Raw genomic sequence first — 18909 nt, 5'->3', positions numbered from 1 at the left:
CAAGAGGATGTCAAAATAGTTAAAATAATCAAGTTCGGATAGTATAAGGGCTCTCGCTAAAGTCAAACAGCTGTCAGGTGTGAGGTAGGGTCTGCAAGCGTTAATGAGCTTGGCTGTATAGGATGCTGACGACATAGATGCGCTGACTTGTCTTGACAGGGTTAGTGAGGAGTCCAAGTATACGCCTAGGGTGTTGACCTCCTTCGAGACGGAGATGGTGTTCCCGTCTATTGTGAAGGCTCTGTATTTCGAGCCAAGTTTTTCTAGGCAAGTTTGTGTGCTGACTAGCAGGAGCTCAGTTTTGTCGTCATTTAAACAGAGTTCCTTCTGGGCCATCCAAGTATGGATGATCAGGTAGATGTTATTGAGTATGGCAGTGTCTTTGTCATAGTCTCCTGTGAGGTACAATAGGATCTGCATGTTGTCTGCGTAATTATTGTACGACACTCCAAGTTCGTCTAAGCGGTCCAACAAGGGCTTAGTAAAGATGTTGTAAAGCGTGGGTGACACGCAGGATCCTTGTGGTACTCCACAGAGAACTGTGGCTGGGGCAGCGCTTGCTATGTTAGAGAAGACTCTCATTGTGCATTATGAGAGGAAGGATTCAATCCAGGCAATGGGCCTCATTACACGGACGGCGGTAAGGGTTTACCGGTACCGGTAAGGGCACCAGTACCGGTAAACCCTTACCGCCTTACTACAAGGTCCCTTTGCGGGTTGGTACTTTAATGCCTGCTGTTTAGCAGGCGTTAAAAACCAACCCGCAAAGGGACCAGGGTGCTAATTACGGTACCGCAATTTGCGGCACCGTAATTAACACCTTCCCCATTCCCATAGAGCCCTATGGGGCAAAAATGGGAATGGGGAAGGGGGAATTACCGCCCCGCCAACCTTGGAATAGGGCGGTAATTCCCCTTTCCTCCAAAGCGGTGCCGGTATTTTACCGGCATGGACCAAGGTGCTCTTAGCACCTTGGTCCTCCGCCTACCGTGTAATGAGGCCCAATGGCTTTTGAGGAGAATTTGGCAGCGCTGGGTAGGTGGTGGCATAGAATTTTATGGTTCACTAAATAAAAGGCAGCAGAGAGGTCTAGGAGTAGTAAAATCGCTAGGTTACCATTGTCAATGATGGTGTCCATTTGGTTTTTAAGGTCCAGGAGCGCCGTTTCAGTACCATGTCTGGGTCGGAAGACAGATTGGCGCAGGCCCAGGAAGTTATTATTTTCCAAGTGTTCTTAGATCTGGAAGTAGGCCTCACGGTCTAACATTTTCAGGAGGAAGGGTACAGTAGTAATGGGGCGGTAATTTGTAGGGATATTAGGGTCTAGCGATGTTTTTTCTTTAAGAGTGGGAGGGCCCAGGCATCTTTTAAGTTCTTGGGGACCATACTTTCTGCAAATGAATTGTTAATAAGGGATGTGATGAATGGGGCTACTTCAGTGACACAATTTTTGATGAGAGGTGCCGGGCATGTGTCATCTTGACATCTAAAGGGTTTCAGGCTGGATACAATTTTGGTAACTTCAGCGATGGAGACAGGCCTACATTCAGATGGTGAGCAGGGTATGTTGTTGTTATGGGAGTCACTGACAGAATCTGGGATGACTAACTTCTCTTTTTTGTTGGCTATTTTAGTTTGAAGCATGAGGACTTTATCCATAAGTGCATTCTGGATGTTGGTGCACCAGGTTTCATCTTTGTGACATGTTTCAGCCGAGCTTGTTGCTGTCTCCAGTTCCCTCAATATGGTAAAGAGTTCTTTGGACCCCGATTTGGCATTGGCAATTCGCTCATTGTAAGTGAGGCTCTTTGCTTGGCTTATGGCTTGTTTGTATTTTTTTGCAGAAATAAGGAAGAGTTCCCTATTGGAGTTGGTCGGTATGTTTTTCCAGCGAGATTCTGCAGTGTGTTTATTCGTTCTTAGATTTTTAAGGTTCGGTGTAGACCAGGAATTGAGGTGAGCTTTAGGTTTAGGTTTGTGGTGCTTGAGTGGGGCAATATTGTCCAAGGCTTGAAGGATAGTGGCATTATACAGATGGACTAGAAGACTAGAGCGGGTGGATTGTCGGGCCAGTGGTTGTACTTGTGATAGGGCCTAGTAGCGGGAGCATGTTGGTACTATTGATATTCTGTGTATTTCTGGCAAGGGAGGCTGTTGCCAGAGGTGGGGCTGCTTTAGACAGGGGTTGTCTGGGTAAGGTGAAAGAGATGAGATCGTGGTCTGACCAGGGGCAAGGGGAGTTGGCTGTTATGTTATTCAGCCCATTCAGGTCGGCAAGCCAGTCCAAAGTTCGGCCTTTGTCGTGTGGCCTGTGTCTATGCGCTGGGTGAAGCCTTGGGCGGCAATAGTGTTTTGTACGATAGTTGCATTAGAATCCAATTTGTCATGTAGGCCTAAGTTGAAATCGCCTAGAATGATGATTCTAGATGATGGCTTGGTGTCTCTGGAAAGGAGGAGCGCTATGTCCTCGTCGAAAGATAGGAGGGGGTGTGGGGGTCTGTAGAGTATGTGGAAGGGGATAGTAGCAGTGTTAGGAAGGGAGAGTTTGAGTGAAAGTAGTTCCCCTGAGGGAAAAGGGTGGTTGGTGGATTCTCTGAAGGACAAGGAAGATTTAGCAATCAGGGAGACTCTGCCTCCTTTGGCAGAAGTTCTGTCTTTCCCGTAGATTGTAAATCCCTCTGGGGTGGCTAGCTGCAGTGTGTAGCCAAGTTTCTATCACCACCAGTAAGTCAAGTTGGTTAGTGGTAATGAGGTCGGAGATGTCGAGGGCATGGGCAAGTAAGGATCTGGCATTGATGAATCCACCTTTGATGCTAGTTGACTTAGATGGATTTGAAGGAGTAGGCAGTGAGTCAGTTAGGTTAGTTTCAACAAATCTAAGGAATTTCTCACTTCGGGTTTGGTCTGTATCATTGGAATGGTGGGGGTTGCACTTGCTTTAATTTTGTGGCTAGTTTCTAGTAGAGTCCAGCGTGTTGGAAATCTCTTTGTGGTGTTGATCCTGCCTGGCAAGGACAAGGGAGGTGGGCTTGTTCGGGATGCTGTACGAAAGCGCTCTTTAGCGCTGGGTACTGATGGGGTTCCTGGTGTTTAGCTACAAGGCATCGTGGCATTGTGTATATAGGGCTTATTAAGTGCTTTGTGCTCAACTATGGTTGTAAGCTGTGTGGCATAGAGGTTAGTAGTGTCTGGCACATGCGAAACGTGATACTCGACTGTGGCATTAGTGTTAATAGTCCAAGGTGCATTAAAGTCAAAAGGCTCAATTGGAACTATAAACTGTGCGGCAGTACACTGAACGTTCGGTACGTGAGGACTGACGAGAGCGGAAAACTGAGCATTTGGAGGCATAATTAGGGCAGTGCACTGTACATTTGGATCATATGGCACAATTGGGGCTCTACATTGAACATTCGGATCATGAGGGACCAATGGGGCAGTACGCTGTGCATTCTGAGTATGAGGCACGATAGGAGTGGTAATCTGTGCAATTGAAGCATGAGAAGGCACGATTAAGGTAGTACTCTGTACATTTGGATCATATGACGCTATTGGAGCACTACATTGAGCATTCGGATCAAGCGGCACAAATGAGACAGTACACTGAGCATTCGGACCATGAAGCAAAAGTGGAGCAGTACGCTGTACGGCCTTATAGTTAAGAGTGCATGCATTGAGACGGTGTCCTAGCAGTTACCTGCGATGTTTGGCGTAGTTTGGTTGCGATCTTGCAGCACAGTTTGGTTTTGTGGATACCAGCCAAGGTTTGGTTTTGCGGATACCAGCCAAGGCTTGGTTTTGCGGATACCAGCCAAGGCTTGGTTTTGCGGATACCAGCCAAGGTTTGGTTTTGCGGATACCAGCCAAGGCTTGGTTTTGCGGATACCAGCCAAGGTTATCAGGCTCTTTTAGGTCAGTGAACGTTGTGTCCTTGCAGGGGGTGGTCCACGCATTAGGGCGGACTGAGTGTTTTGTTTTTGGGATGGCGGCGGCCGAGCGCGTAGTGCACGGTTCTGCCGTGGTGACGGTGAGGGCGCTGTGCATGCTGTAGGCAGCTTTAGGCGATTTTTCGTGGCTGCTCGAATGAGTGTTAGTACTGTGACTCTCTAGATGTTTTGAACGTGTCTTAAACTAGCCTCTGCTGGCTATGGCTGTTAGGAGCTGTAATCCCAAACTCTTGGAGAGCCAAAGGTTGTAGACCTCCTCGCCCTGGGACATTTTCCGTACCCCCAAGCAATGCGCAGTTAAATTGGCCTGGCCAGCTTGTGTCATCAGCGCATTACACATTTCATATCCAATTAAGTTGCTCCGTGTCAGGAGGAAAAACGTAGCCAGTCCTTGTTTTATTTTCCTCTGCTACTTATATATTCCTGTTTCATCTATACGCAATTACCAGAATGCATAAAGGCAGCTGAAATAAAAACAGACTTTTAGGAGCTACTAACCTGGGTTAGGCCAACATTTGACAGAGCTGAAAATGTACTCTGGGGACCCCCCACTAGTTGTCAGGGGGCACAGGAGGAGGATATGTGGGCAAGGCTGATGGGCGGAGTCTCAGCTTAAGGCGAGAAGTGCCCTATCTCTTCAGGGAATCCATTACTGGTAATTTGCATAAAAGCTAAGAGCATTTTGGGAACCTCAGAATTACCACATTTTGCACATGAAATATATCTGTGATAGATCTTCAGCATGAAACCCTTCTGATCAAGTAATGTAAATTGGGTTCTCTGCATTTTCGTTTATCTCAATACTCACCCTAACAAAAAAGTATGGACATTCCAAGACATATCTACCCATTTGTACAGCTTTTCCCAATGATTTAATGCATGGGCTGTGTCTGTACAGCTCTTGTATTAAATTAAGCATTAATTAAGCAAGTCTGCAGCATGGGTGAGAGGTGCCCTCTGAGATGCTGCTGCTCTGGAGCAGATTTTGGGCACTGCTGGGCTAAATCCGGAGGCTAGGCCGGTATGGCAGAAAGCCTATCCCAGGCTTTCTGCCATACCGGCCTAGCCTCGGATTTAGTCCAGAGACAATAGGTTTGTACACTGTTCTCTGAGTCTGCATACAAGAGCATGGAGTCTCTGGGTGTGACGAATCAAATTCTGGGGTAACAGTGGTCCAGGGGTGAATATCAGTTTCTAAGCCATCAATCGGCCCTACACCTCATATACACCAGAATGGAACCGAAAATATTGAAATAAAAAGCAAATTATAAAGTTCCTTGTCCAATTTTGGTAACGTGGATGGAACGACATGCATCTCAGAAAGGACGTTGATCGTTGGTTAGTTGCAACACAGCGAAAATACAATTATTACCCAATGATAAAAGGAGTGTCCAGTCATTGTTGTATTAAAAATAACTACTTTTAATTACAACAGTCTAACAACACTACAAAATACAACCCACCCTGTAAAGGAATGCATAGGACAGATAGTTTCAGAGAAGGAAAAGGGATGCACTCTGGATATTGACAGTAGGGTAGTTGGTAGGGTTAATAACCACAACAGTTTAAGGTTTCTTGGCTTCAACACAAAGGGAGCATTGGGTCCTAATTTGTCTCAAAGGGCCCTCTGGGAAGGACCAGGGGACAGAAACACAATGTACCTTGTGCTGTAGGTGTTCCTAGTGCTCAGTGGGGTTGAGTCAGTTTCAGGGTTCTTTGCAGTCTTCTGTAACAGAGTCTGAGATTGGAGTGAGCTTCGTGTATCAGGCGGCAAGACAGTTTGGCGAGCAAAGCTCGACGATCGGCTGCAGGCTGGTCTACACATAGGCTTGGGGTCAGGAATCGGTGTATCAGGGCTGATCAGTGGTTCTGAAGCACTGGTTGAGACATCTCAGATGTCTTTAACCGACTGCAGCTTGACAATGGTCAGCGTTGCCGACAGTTGCAGATCGAGGAATTCGACTGGCTCAAAAATGTCCTATAAGGAAGACGTCGATAGATGCTCATCGAGGCACTTCTCCCAGCTTCTTCAATGGGCTTGTGTCGTTCTTTAAGGCAGATGGCCCACAGCCATGGAATGTGTTGCAGCCAGCTGTCTTGTTCTTGGTTGTAGGTTCAGAAACCTTCTGGCCCTTCTATGCAGAAAGCTTCCTGCAGAGGCTAGCAGGGCATGCTGTGTGCTGGCTGGGTACCAGTTCTGGAGCGGCGGGAGGGTCCTTTAAGTTCTGTTTCTCCGTCTGTTCCCTGGGAGATGTTTAGGGGACAGATCTTGCTTCCCTCTTTGGATATCCTGGCCTACCTTCATTGGCGGACGATGTATGGCAGACTGTACCTTCAGCCAGGGTCCAAGGTTGAGTTCTTCTTTGTTACTTCTGGTGAAGTTGTCAGATGATCTGCCAAAAGAGAGGCTTGACCCTCCTTTAAAGCAAAGTGGGCCACAGGGATTGGTGTAGGCTAAGCCTGCCTTAGTGAACCAATCCTGGGGTCCCTACCAACAATCTCCTGTATGCATGAGGTCAATCTCCTGTATGCATTGGTTCACTAAGGCTAAGCCTGCCTTAGTGAACCAATCCTGGGGTCCCTACCAACATTCTCCTGTATGCATGAGGTCATAACAAGAGTGCTTTGTAATTGGAAAGGTAAAGGGGTGAAAACAGGAACAAGGTGTGCCCCAGAACTAAAATGGTGCAACCCTCCTCTCAACAGAAAGAGCTCTGGGCTCACTGCCTTGTGTTACTAAGTCCCAACCATCGTTCTGTCTGTTGTGTTCAAAGAGACTCTCTGGTTAATGGTCCTCTCTATGTAGTCCCTGTTAAAGCGGCAGGTGTCCCTTGAAGCTGCAGTGAGACCAGACTCTCTGGCTCCTGAAAATCACATTCTCATACCTTATGAATGAAGTCCCTCTAGCAGGGTGGCCTACTGTAAACAATAGTCCTAGACATGACAGTTCACTGCCATTGATACTGAGAAGCGGAAGCTGGCTTCAGATTGACACAGTTGCATATGAAAGGTTGTTGGGTTTCCTGCCTCCTTTGTTATCCTCTGTATCCAGGCCCTGTGGGGGCCTGTTTGAAATACCCCCTGCTAGTTTGATAATCACTTCCACCAGCTGCAGGGCCTATCAAAAGAGCAGGGTGGATCCATGGAGCCTTTGTTAGCTAATCAGGTTGTCAATGGCAGGGCGAGGTTGGACCTCCCTCTTCCTGGAGATGACATTGTGCATACCTTGGCTGTCACATTCCAACTAAATATGATGGGGGAGGGCAGTGCCTGTAGGCATTGCCCAGCCCGGAGTACACAGGCCTATGCTTTTATCGTGGTGTGAGCATAGGAAAATGTATGTGGATTAACCCCACACATTTTCCGGAGGTTGGTCTACCATCATTCCATTGAATTAAAAATTGTAAAAAGCCCAGGCTGATAGTTGAATTCCTCACAACGGGATATCTGGCCGTCCCAGCAACTCTGCCCAGGCCGCCATGAGTTTGACTACAAAAAGACTAATGGCGGCCAATTACATAGAGGTGTGGGCAGAGGCAGTGTAATGTGTGAAAATCTCAACCATATCTGGTGTCAAAGTCACCAGGCAGCGTAGTGCTTCACTTTTCTTTCAATATGTAGGTGGGGCAGGTGGACAGCGTCTCGCAAAATTGTGGGTGGGGCATCCATTGATGTAAATCTCCATGTTTTCGCTTTTAAAATGTGGGCAGGTATGCTTTTGGCCTCAGGACGGAACAGCGCCTGCAAGACAAACTTTGCCTGAGCATACCTCTGCTTGTTCAGGCCAGTTTCCCACACTGTGTTTGGCCACTGGCACTAAAAACAACATGAAAAGCATAGCTGATAGACATGTATTTGTTTAGAGGGCCTAATTTAACAGGGAGTTTAAGGTTTGTGTACCAACATCGATTTTGTGAATTTCCAGGGTTACACTGTTTCGTGTCTGAATTGCTATGATTCTGTAAATTGTACAGTCTGTCCAGAGAACAACGGCATAGCTGCTAAAATGATTCTGTCTATCTGCATTATACGTGTAGCCAGTGCTTTAAATGGAAAAAAAAATGCAGGTATTCACCAAGCTAAGAAGCCAAACATTCCGGCGCAGTACTTTGTGAGTAACCTGAGGGTATTCTCCCAAGTGGACCTCTAGAATCCTGTATTCAGGTGGCCTGGGTGGGTAGGACTGGTGCTCTTGGACCCCAACCCTAGGGGTTGACCTAGAGAGGATAACCTGGATGGGGGAGCCCGGGTTATGCTCAGGGTAATACCCCAGGTGAGAGGCGATATTATACCGGGGAAGATGGAGAGGGGGACGAGATCCCTGAGGCCTTTGTAGGCTGTGCTACATCTACCTCCATTCAGGCAAAGTGAGGCCATTGCCCATAATCACACATACCTGACGGCCCTTTCCTTCCCCGCAGGGATAAAAGGCGGATAAAAGGCAGAGCACGAGAGCACAATAGGAGCAAGGAAGACTGCACAACGAGAGAGCTAACTCAGCACAGCAGTGCAAAAGGAGGAGAAAGACAGCACAAACCGAGAGGGTGACAAGGAGAGAAGCGACCTTGCCCTTTCCGAGCCAGCCCTGTGAAAACTCTGCAGAAGGAATCGTAAAACTGTGAACAATAGCCAGCGTGTGTTGCAGCAGGTGTGAACAGTACACAAGGCCCTCCTCTGCTGAGGGGAGATGCTTGCCACCGTAATACCGGCCTTGACTCCAGAGACGCTGGTGAGTCGAGGGGAGATCCGATAAGAAAACAAACTGTGTTTGAACAAAAGTAGCAAAGTGGCTAATTGAAGAAAGTACAAACAATTGTTTGATTGATACGAGAGGGGAAAACCAGCTACTGAGGAGTCAGACACCACATTGGTGTTCACTTGAGAAGCTCTGGGCAATTACCCTAAGGTTGAAACTACCATTACCAGAAGGCACTGGGAACGGCGCAAGAAGAGGGTCAAAGCGGTCATACAGGGGTCTAGACAAATCCTCCGTACAGTCCAAAGTCTTTGACCGAGAATTGAAGGTGAAGCTAAGGGAAGTGAATACTGCATCATAAGAACTGTCCAAGGAACTATATGAATTGCAAAAGTTGGCAAGAGTGAACCCGATGAACAGGGGGCAAAGACTGAAGCCCCAATGAATAGTGTGTTGACAAGAGCAAACTGAAAGTGGGTCCACAGTGGAGGGGCCGCCGGGTGGGCGGGACGGGAGGTGCCTGTGAGGCGGGAGAGGAGGGGTTGCGCCTGGAGTTGGCCAGGGGCGGGGCGTGCCCTGGGCAGAAACAATGGAGCAAGCCACAGGGGTACTACCAAAGGCACCAAAAGGCGCCGTTATAAGGGGACGACGAGGAGAGTGAAAACAGCAGCTCCTCTACCTCGCCCTTCCTGGACCCTGCCAGACGCCGCCTCATGGATCGTGCCCCACGGAGAACAGCTGATGCACCTTTACTCCCCCCGCCCCAGCTGACAGGACTCCTCGACTCTCCAGTAACAAGTTTGCTGCCATGGCGCTCAGGACCGCCGCGGGACATGTTGCCAGGAGATGGTCGACCTTGTGACCTGTGCGATGGGACTCCGGTGAGCTCATCGGTTGTGCTGCAGACTTTCTTCAATGCTGACCTGGGCTTGTGGGATTTCCAGGACATACAGGTAAGGAGGATCAGGCCACTGGGAGGGGCTCTCTCCGGGTAGCGGGGACGGGGTGTGTTATTGGGGCATTTGGCTTGCGGACATTAGCAGGGGGGAGCAGGTTGTGTGGAGTGGGTTTCTTGAGACCAAGCGGTTTCTTGAGACCAGGTGGTTTCTTGAGTCGGCGGTGTGCGATATGAGTGAAGGGGGGGAGTGAGGGGCCAGAAGGTAGACCCCACAGAAAAAATCTGGCCCCACAGGTGGCATTCCCACCTGTGAAAAAACAAAGGGGAAAAGGGCGCCTACTGTGGAAGGGCCAGGTGCAGGTCCTCCAGTGACAGAGGCAGATTGTCCAGGGGGAAATGTAAGCAAATTGGTGGCCATTCTGATGCTGGAGGGCACCGGGGGGACTAGGGGTACTGAAAGGGCTCCTGAGACCAAGGTGCCAGCAATTACCCAGCTAAGCAGTGCAGGAACTGGGCGGGCTATGAGGGGACGTCAGGATCTAGGGCGCCGACAATGTCACAGATGAACAGCGGAGTGGCAGGGCCAGTAGGAGTGAACGGATTGGGTGGGCCACCCTTCTCGGGGAGCGTGGGACACGCAAGCAGCACAGTGGATATGCCAGTATAGGGAGCCCACAGGGATCCGGTAAGGGCTAGCTTGGGAACATGGGGGAGGACCATGCCCTTAAGGCAGGATGCAGATGGACCAGCTGCGTACATGCCAGTGGGGTCTGGTGAAAGGGGTAGTGGTGTAGGATGGCCGGGGCAGCGTATGGGATGTGGGGTCCTGGGACCTGGGGGCTAGCAGCGGGGCAATGGGGGTACTAGCCAGAACCATTAAGGGCCCCGGGGCACACATGGGCCTGGCTCAGGGGGCGCCTTTATCGGGGGGTTACCTGACATGGGGCACGGGGCCAGGGCAGGCCGCGCCAGCAGCAGGAGTGAATGCAACAGAGGGGCCTGCAAGCACAGGGCAGTCAGGTACCCAGGGAGAAAATCACCTGGTGCCACCTAAGGCCACGGTGGTGTCCATGGGCCTGGACCAGGGTACACCGTCTCTTGGGGTAGTAAGGAGGGCTGGGGCCCGGGAACGCAGTAGGGGCTCCGAACCCAACAGCAAACAACAATGGAGGGCACAGGTCGGGGGCACCAGCTGCGCTTGGGGCTCTAGGTGGGGCAGCGGCCACATCAGGGGGAGACGTGAGGGCACAAGCAGCCCCTGTCAGTAACCTGTCTGGTTTGGCACCAGCGACACCCTCCAATGCCCCCGCAGGTATGCACACTTGGCACGTTTCAATGTAAATGAAGGAGAACATTTGGGCTGATAAATTTGTGGACATTTTCTCATTATTTAACTATAATATACCTGAGGAACTCAGGGAGTCCAGAGGGGAAGGTAAAGACAAAAAAGTCCAGGTAGAACGGTCTATTGTGAACTGGAAAACGGGATTTTTATATTAGCAGCAATAATGGGGGAGAAGCAACCCGAGCTTAATCAGAATCTGATGACATACTTGCACCTGATACTATCAATGTACAGAGAATGCACCTTTGGGGCATGGCTAAATTACGATGAGAGATTCAGATCCTCCAAGGCTGGGAACGGGTAGCTGGACTGGGGAAAGTGGGTGATGGACCTCTGGGCCAGCTGCACCATAATGCGACAACAGGGGGGAGATCTCTGCGTATTTCATCGCAGGGGGTTTGGACACTGAGACAGTGGCAGCCTTTTTGGAACACTCCCACACAAGGGGGTGACAAAAGGGGGACATGCTGGGCGTTCAACACAAAGACATGCACCAGAGCAGTGTGCAGATTCAAGCACACATGCACCGGCTTCGGGTTGCCAGGGCACCCGGAGCACAGGTGCAACAGGCGGGGGAGAGAGAGTGACTACAAAAAGGGTGAATAGAGCGCCGGGGCACGACCCCCGCTACTCACTCCAATCAAAGTAGACATCCTGCGCTGGACCAACAGTTACCCCAGAAAAGGGGAGGCTCAGCTGCTAGTGGAGGATTTTTCAGCAGGGTTCTGCATCCCGGTGGATGGGCTGGTGCCGCCAGCACTGCCAAAGAACCAGGCATTGGTGGCCAGCTATGAGAGCATATTGAGGCAATAAATCACGAAGGATATAGAATTGGGGAGACTAGAGGGGCCATTTGTGCAACCTCCATTCCCTGCGTTTGTCTGTTCCCCAGTGGGCATCCTACCCAAGAACTAGGAAGGGAAGTTCAGGACGATACACAATTTATACTTCCCAAAGGGGGCCTCCGTAAATGATGCGATCAGCAAGGGGGTGTGTTCAATGAGGTACACATCCTTCGATGTCCTAGGGCAGCTGTGAGAGCTGGGCAGAGCGGCCCTGCTAGGAAAGGCCAACATTGAGTCAGACGTTAGGTTATTGCCAGTGCACCCGACGGACTAAAGACTGATCGGCTTTCAGACAGGAGAGGGCTTTTACTATGATAAATGCATGCCAAAGAGGTGTTCATTTTCGTGCAGCTACTTCGAGGCCTCTAGCTCATTTTTGGAATGGGCCACAAGGAAGGGACTAAAGGGGCAAGGGTGGTCCATTATTTGGATGATTTCCTGTTCTTGGGCCCACCACTGTCGGGTCGGTGCACAAAGGCTTTGGAGGCATTTGAGAGAATTACAGAGGAGTTGGAAGTACCTCTGGCAAGAGAAAAGATAGAGGGCCTGATGTCCACCCTTACATTTTTGGGCATCGAGATCAATTCTGAGCAGGGAACATGCCGCCTCGTCGACAAAAAGGTGGCAGAATTTAGGGTATCAGTAATCACATGTTTACGGGCTAAGAATGTGACCTTGGCTCAGCTCCAATGGCTGCTAGGTCAGCTCAATTTTGCATTGAGGATTATACAAAATGGGGCGCCCATTCTCCCGGTCTACAGCTGGGGCTATGTCTGGGCTCACAGAAAAGCACCACCACACTAGACTGTCTGCTTCAGGGAAAGGAGACCTCAGGGTGTGGGATAGGTAATTGGCAGACTTCAATGGAATACAGGTATGGCCAGCGGAGGCACACCCCAACCAGGAGATTGGGCTATACATGGATGTGGCAGGGAGCGCTGGGTTCAGGGCCATTTGGGTTAACAGATGGTGTGGAAAAGAATGGCCAAAAATGGGCCGATAGCGTGCTAACCAGGAACATCACCTTTTTGGAACTATTCCCGATAACCGTGGCATTGACAATTTGGGGGGATGGACTGGGGGGCAAGCATGTAATATTTTGGTCTGACAGCATCATGCTGGTGGTGATGACTATTAAAAATCCGAGGGCTTCAGGCCCCATGGTACTCAGGCTGTTGAAACATCTGGTGCTGGTTTGCGTAAAGAAGGCAGTGCGCTTCCAGGCTAAGCACGTCCCCAGAGTTCTGAATAATGCTGCTGGTGCATTGTTTTAAGATGCAGAAATTCTGAGGCTGGCTACCACAGGTGGAAGTAAGGATGACTCCATTCCCCGACACTTTGGAGTTTTGGTGCCCTGGGTAAGCACCACTAATCGCAGGATCTCTGTCTGGAAAGACCAGGGCAGCGTATAAGAAAGCCTTCGGCAGTATGGAGACTGCTGCGGGGACAACGGGGGGCGTGAGTTGTTTCACAGGGATGCAGCTATTAGATTTATGGTGGGATTGCATGTAGTGGCCAGCCCGACATACAAGTTTGCTGCAAAGAAGGCTTTAGCAGGTTGGAGGAGATTGGGGGGCGGGCATGCCGACTCAAGGCACCCCCTTAAACCACAAAAACTGGAAAGAATTGTGATGGCACTGAGGGGGGTCTGCTGGGACCATTACGAGGGCACTGAATTCAGGGCCGCATTTGTCACTGCCTTTTTTGGGGCATTCAGGATAGGGCAGTTAGTGGTCTTGGCCAAGACGGACACGTCTGAAGGGTTGGATATGGCCGATATCGACTCGGAGGGCCATCTGGGGGTACAGGTGTACGTCAAGAAGTCAAAAACGGACCAGGAAGGTAAATGGCGGTGGTACAGGTAGCAAGGAAAAGTAACAGGATAATCTGACCGATGGCAGCACTGAGGGATTTCATCACCCTTCAGGGGGATAGTAGGTTCATGCACCTGGATGGATCATGTACCTCCAAATTGTAATTCAGGTCTGTTTTTCAAAAATGTATTGGCATAGCAGGTCTGATGGGCCCGGGGTTTTCCCCCCACTCTTTCCACATAAGGTCAGCCACTACTGTGGCGCCGCAAAGCATGTGCGAGGAGATCATCATGAGGCTAGGGAGATGGAAGTCTGGGGCTTACAAAGGCTACTTCAGACCGCATCTGGCCTGCTGAAAGGCTGGGTGCTGGGGGATGGTGGGAGGTTGGGGAGATTGAGACAGTAGGGCTGGGGGGCATGGAAACCCACCCCCTCCGGGGGAAAGAGCAACAGTGTATGACGATAGTGCCTAACATGCCAATATTTCCTCCATTACCCTATGAGGATGACACTGACATGAGTGGTGTGGGTAATCAGACACTCGTTCATTAAGCGAATGGAGAGAAGAGTGAGAGAGGGGAACCCGTTCAATGTGAAAGGGGTGGGGAAAGGCGACAATACACTGGATATGCAGGGGGGGCCTGACGACGGGGCAGGTGCGATTTCTCGTGACGGAATCCCAAACAAAACAACGCTTGTCTGAAAAAGATCTGGCGTTCCTTCACGTGGGGGGAAATAACTTGGTTCCATTTGCAGAAAGGAACAAAGATTGGCGCTGGTTTCCTTATTTAGATAGTTGGGGAACTTCTGCCCGAAGGCAGAGATTGCATGATCTCAGATCATCCCAAGGACAAAGTGGAGGGTTGCGGGGTCGGCTAGGCCTCTAAACACCTCAGCTAGGAAATTGAACAATGAACTGGCACACTTGGCCAGGCGAAGGTTACGGGTGGTAGCCAACGGTTTGGTCCAAGGAACAGATAGTATGCATCAAGACGGCGTGCACTTATCGGATCACGTACGTATTTACTGTTTGAAAACTTGTAGCCATGATTAACACGGCACAGGCGTGGGGGGAGTACCCCCAACCAGGTGGTTGAAGGTCCTGTGGCAGGTGCGGGACCATGAGGTCAGTGATTTGCCCCTCCCAGGGGGATCCTGAGGCCGGTTAGGTGCAGTGGTGAGGACACGGTCTGCCTCCCACTGGGATAGCTTCGGCCCGGCAAGGGGGATCCGATAGGGAAGGGGGACAAAAAAAGGGGGGGTGGGTCCAGGAGGCAGAAGCTGTCAGACAAGTGAAGGGTGCCTCCTGGGATCACCCCCAACACATAGTATGGCGGGGAAGTCCGCGACAGCGTAGGGGGGACCTCACCGCTGTACAAACGCCAAGGGCAGAGTTCACAGTTCCACCTCGAACTGCCTGTCACAGGAAAGAAATATTGTAAATTGTATGTTGTGACTTACGCTTTAAAAAACACTGTATAAAGATGATGTGATGCTCATGGTTAATAGGGTCGTGTTTATGTCAGTAATGCATTGATTGAATTGCACTGATAATGTTCAAGGATTAAACATGGCCGGTTAAATTCCAAGAAAGTGTGTGGGTCCTTTTCTCTCCGGTCTGGCAGGCAATGCCTCCCTGCTAAACCCATGAAAGCGGGTCCCTTCACCCAGTGGAGGGGCCGCAGGGTGGGCGGGACGGAGGCGCTGGTGAGGCGGGAGAGGAGGGGCAGCGGTGTGCACGGCCGTCTACCTGCTAAGCCCACCACCGGCAGAGGGATGTCCACAGTGAACTGTTAAAAAGACATTAAGATTTGTGAATGAAATATATGTCACAGATTAGATTGTGTTGAAAGCCATAGTCAACCTGGCAGAAGGAGGTTAACATTCGAGAGGGGTCTGGACCCAGAAGAGGGGGAACCGGGGGGAATAGCTATCGCCCAATATAAGCAGAGACAATCAGAGAAGAACTTTGTAACGTTTGGAAAACCTTTTGTTTATTATGTTGAGCCCATCAGAAACTCGGAAGAGAGAAGCTTGACTACCGAAGGACGTGATATTGCTAAGAACTTCTTGTGGATCTGAGGGCGGAAGAGGAGGATCCAGGGGTGAAAAAGCATCACCTAACGTGCAAGGAGAACAGAACTTTTGTTTATTATTTGTGGAACACATCAGGACCTCAGAGACAAGAAACTTTTGTAGAAAAGAGACTTAACCAACAAAGGTTCTGATAGCTGCGAACGGAACTGTTGGCTTGTGCTGAGGAAAGCGTGAGCGTGCGCTGTGCTCTGGAGTCCCACCTTGTCCCGTGATCCCAATGTGGGGAAGAGAGACCCCCACTACCCCATCCTGATTTATTATTTGTGAACACTTTTTTATTTCCTGTTAATCCTATCCCACACTCTTTGTTTGTATTTTGCGTAAGGATTGGCAATAGCTTTTTCTTAGTATAGGCCCTTTTATTTGACAAGACACCACTCGGACTGCCTTATTATTATTTGATGGTCGTAGCTTGTTCCCATCTTAGATTTAGGGTTTAGATTAGGCGTTTTTCCGATCCGCATACACAGTTTAATAAACGCCCTTGAACTGTGATCACTTGTGTCTTTCTTTACTGTTGCCACAATGAGTTTGAGCGCCAGCCGTTTCGGCGCGGCTCCTTTGGCACATGTTCCTTTTAATCACACCCTGTTGTTTGCAGGCAATGCCCAGTGAGATTAAATTGTGTGCCAAGAAGCATACACTGCAGTGGATCTGAGATCCTTTCACATAAAGTTCCAGGTTGTTTTATGCATTGTGTTAAGAAAGTTTGAATATCCATACAAATTCTAGCAGATACCATAGCTGTAAATTGTGGGCGTCTCCGTGAAGTCTCACCAGAGGACCGCTCCGTTATCTGAATGAGACGCGGGACTCGGGGGCCATGTTGCATACACATCTTTGTTTGTAGAACTAACCAGTTCCCCCCCCCCACAACGCCCCGGAACCCATCCCTAACCCCGCTTCACTTCCTTTGCCCTGCCGCCTCCCCTTGACCACACCCTGGGCCCAAAGACGGTGATGGGCAGCAGTATTGACAGCACATTACATAAACTAAGCTTTAGAAGGAGAGTTGTATTATTGCTTGTTTTCATTGCCTAATACGAAGTTTGGTAGGTAACTGGAGCTGTATGCGAGTTTTCAGTCACAACTCCAATTACTTAAACATTCACACATTAGAATAGGCATTGCTACTAACAAAGAAACAATTTAAGAAAGTAATTTCCCAGGTGTTCCAAATCTTTCCCTGCTCCATCAAGTTAAAGGTGAATCCCAGTTAGCGGAACAGTGGTCCGCGCCTGGTGTGCTGAGAGCCCAGTAGCTGCATATTTGTCTCTCCTTTTGTTCTGCAGGGTGAGCCCTGAAGGGGACATTATTGTCACTGCGGGTGGTAGAGAGGGGTTGGGGGTGCAGGTTCCCCCAGCAAAGGCTATAGAAGCTTAGTCCTTTAAGTTGCAATAAAGAGAAATGAAAAGCTTTCATTTTCACCTTGCAACACAGACGTGTACCAGCACTCTTTCGGGCGCTGAGAAGTGCAGGTACTCAAATGCTTAAAAATAAGAAGTGCAGGTACTGAGGCCGGGTAGGAGCAGCCCATTTAAAGCTCTGTTTGAAGTGAATCCTCTTTGATGCTGTGATTCTCACGGGCTGCAACTGTCTTCTTTTACTGGCTGTCTCCTGTCCCCTCCTTGGAACCGCCCCAGCCTGACATGCAGTCCCTCTGTGCAGTACGCAGGGGAGACCAGTCAAACCCACTCTTCTCCCTACCCCCCTCGCTTCCTCCTTAACCTTTCTTCCTACATGCGGCATAGGCACCCTCAACCCATTAAATCCTACCCCCACCCACTATCTTCCTCTATGGCACTGCTCAGACTGCCATGCAGCTACGCACCTTTACTGGTCATGCCAGACAACACGCGTTCCCGGTGAAGGCGCAGAACAGGCTCCTTTAGCAACTTGTTAACCTCGCTATAAAGCAGTCACTAGTATTTAATTGCAGCTGACATGGGCCAGTTACACTAAAGCTGCCACCATTTCATATGATATGGCCTTCATAACGCGCCTATAGCCAAGTGTTTCAAGGCGCGACGATTTCTTGCTCGTACCTTGTATAGCAGCAGCAAACCACAATGGGGCTATTTTGCAGCACCATCTAAAGGTACTATACACCTCCAATACTTACTTACTTCATAGCTATATCATTGGGCAGTGGAGGGGGATATGTTGAGCACACTGTGTATTTTATGTCACACTAAAGCCATTTTCAGTGCTCTGCTTCTCCTCTATCCAGCATATTGTAGCACAAGTCTATGTTATTTATAGAGGAACATCTCATCCTATATCTTCCTAGCCTTGGGCCTCCATCCAGTACCTTGGCCGATGTGAGGCTATTCTCTGTTTACCAATGTAAGCTAACTAGACATGTTTCTTTGAGTTTTAATTAAAGGGTCTTGTATCCTTGTGACAATGACATGTATATGTACATGCTTTTTAAACCACTGTGCGTCTTCTACTTCCCTTTTTTTGATAATCCACTTTAGTAATACAGCTTCCCTTAAACTTTCTACAGGGAACTCCACTCCTTGGCTCCATGAAGAAGGCTGTGACCCACCAAAAGCCGAAACGTCCGGGGACTCCTTCACCCTAGCAGTGTGATAGGATCCCCCCTAAAATCTTAGTCGAGATTTACTTCAGTGACGTCGATCAACTACTTTTTAGTCACCCTTTAGCCTGGCTATGATAGACCCATCCAAGGTCTTTACATCTTTTTAGGATTATTGTGGTTACACCAGTTACACGTTGCATTGGGTAAAACCTGTTATAAATCCTGTTGGGTAGAATCATTCTACAAATAGAAAAACAATAAAATTGTTTCATACTTTGCACCAATACCTGTTTGTATTTTGTTGTGTCATTTGGGTGAAATATGTGCACCCTGATATATATTTACAATTCTTTCACAAAATGTTTAAAGAAATAAGGACAGCCACTTAATAAAAGCTGGTCCTTTACAAACCAATGATTGAGCACAAGTGGTTTATTACCGTTCTTTTCATGTACTGCTATCTTTGGTAACTATATAAATTGTGACACCCTTAGATAGCGGATTGTCTTTAAATTCACACTGCAATGAATAAACTGCAGCCAGCTTAGACTTCTCCAGTCAGGACAACCCCCCTTTTTGTACACATTTTTCATGGCGCGACGAGGCACGGGAGGGGAACAGAGGGAAGACGGAGACAACGATCTTACTAGGCCAGGTGACATTGAGATCGCATTAGTGCAGGTGAAGGAGGAAGGGGAAAAGTGCGAGGGGGAAGGAGGGGT

Source organism: Ambystoma mexicanum, chromosome 12, assembly GCF_040938575.1.
Source record: "Ambystoma mexicanum isolate Mex_15411 chromosome 12, UKY_AmexF1_1, whole genome shotgun sequence".
Lineage (NCBI taxonomy): Eukaryota > Metazoa > Chordata > Amphibia > Caudata > Ambystomatidae > Ambystoma > Ambystoma mexicanum.
This window is presented reverse-complemented; position numbering follows the sequence as displayed.